This window comes from Galeopterus variegatus, unplaced genomic scaffold, assembly GCF_000696425.1.
Source record: "Galeopterus variegatus unplaced genomic scaffold, G_variegatus-3.0.2 Scaffold4695, whole genome shotgun sequence".
NCBI classification, from domain to species: domain Eukaryota; kingdom Metazoa; phylum Chordata; class Mammalia; order Dermoptera; family Cynocephalidae; genus Galeopterus; species Galeopterus variegatus.
The window spans coordinates 155,786-158,043 of record NW_007730806.1 but is presented as its reverse complement, the minus strand read 5'-3'; positions in this window follow the sequence as shown (position 1 = coordinate 158,043).

Sequence of the window (2,258 nt, the reverse complement as noted above, 5' to 3'; positions counted from 1 at the left end):
CAACAGCAAGCTAGTGTAAAAGAAATAAGAAAGCAATTGATTTACCATAGCAACTAAAACCGAAACCAAACCCCAAAAAACCAAAAAACAAATAGAAAAAAGTTAACCAAAGAGGTGAAAGATCTCTACAATAAAAGTTACAAAACACTGATTTAACAAATTAAAGAAGTAATACAATAAAGGAACTGCATCCCATTCTCAGATATTGGAAGAATCAATGTTGTCAAAATGAGCATACTACCAAATGGGATGTACAGATTCAATGCTTTCACAACCAAAGTAAATGACATACTTTACAGAAATAGTGATGTATCAAGCTTCCTAACTTCAAAATACACTAAAAAGCAGCAGTCATTGTAGCAGCATGCTGGCACTGTAACAGACACATAGACCAATGGAACAAAATAGAGAATCCAGAAATAAATCCACATACCTATGGCCAACTGATTTTCAACAAAGGAGCCAAGAGTGTGCATTGGAGAAAGACAGTCTGATGACTGCAATGAGGTATCGTGATGTTGCTCAGTTCAAATGAATGACCCTGGGTGGGTTTTCTCTTTTATCTTTTCTACAGGCAGAGGCTCCTCCTGAGATCTTGCTTCCTTTTATTGGATTATGGGTTGGTGGTGATTGGGAATTTTATTCCTAACTCTATTTTCTTATCCTTGGTTTCCATACATTTGGGAGTTCCACCTGTTTCTCCCGAGATGAAGACAGTGCCATGGGTTGTGCACATACTTCCCACTCCCTGATGTGCTACCACATAAGGCAGTGTAATTCTCCCTGTGATTTGGGTCAGTGGGTCATTAGTCAGTGATCACTCACCTCTTTCTCTCAGATCCAGTGGTGACTCTCCTTCTGTCTATGCCAATGAGTGATCAGTGGGCAGCCTATAAGGTGGTGGTGGCTGATGGTGTGGCAGCAAGCCACCTTGCAGCTGCAGTTGCTGTAGTGGTCACAGTCATGCACCACTCTCTCAGAACTGGTGTCTGTGGCAGCAAGAGGGAGTGCTGCTGCCAGTGAGGTGTCTGCTGCACTGGTGCCATCAGTCAGGGGTTTGGCTCAACTATATGTTTAAAGATGCTTAAAATGACGATCTTTATTTTATCCATATGTTTTGCCACAGTAAAAAAATAGCAAATGATCTGAGGAGACATTTCTCAAAAGGAGACAAACAAATGGCCTACAGGTGTATGAAAAAAATTGAATCATCATTGAAATGCAAATCAAAACCACACTGAGGTATCCTTTCACTCCATTGAGAGTGACTTTTATCAAAAAGACAGAAAATGACAAATAGTGATGAAGATGTGGAGAAAGTGGAACTGTAATACACTGTTGGTGGTAATGTAAATTAGTACAGCCATTATGGAAAAAATGAAGGCAGGTTTCACAAAATAACTACAGATAGAACTAACATACGATCCAGCATCTCTCACTAGTAGGTAAATATCCGAAGGAACAGAAATCAACAAGTTTAATGGATTCCTGCACTCTCATGTTTACTGCAGCTCTATTTACAATAGCCAAGATTGGAACCAACCTAAATGTCCATTCTAGGATGATTAGACAAGGAAATGAGGTATCTATGCTCAATGAAATACTTCTCAGCCATGAAAATGAATGAAATTCTGTCATTTGCAGCAACATAGATGAGCTTGGAGAGGATTATGTTAAGTGAAATAAGCCAGAAACAGAAAGAGAAATTCCCCATCTTCTCACTCATTTGTGGGATCTAAAAAATCCAATCATGTAGAAATAGAGAGTACAGTAGTAGTTATACAGACTGGCAAAGGGGAGTGGAGGAGGAATAGAGAGAGGGTGGTCAATGGATACAAAGTTGAAGCTAGGAAGAAGGAGATCTAGTGATCTCTGCCAATTTAGGGAGAATACAGTTAACAATTTACTGTATAACTTCAAATAGGTATGAAAGAGGATTCTGAATGTTCCCAACACGAAGAAATAACAAATGATTGAGTTGATGGATATTTTAATTATCCTGATATGATCATTGCACACGGTGTAAATGTACCCAAATATCACATTGCACTCAATAAATGTACACAGTTATCATGGGTCATTTAAAGAAAATAAAATAATTCACAGGCAGAAGTAGATTAGAGGCTGTCAAAAGCTTGGGGTGGAGGTGTGCAGAGGAATAATTAGAAATTGAGGGTCGGCCCGGTGGCGCACTGGATAGTGCGCCGCTTGGGAAGTGCGGCAGCGCTCCCGCCCGAGGGTTCGGATCCCACATACAG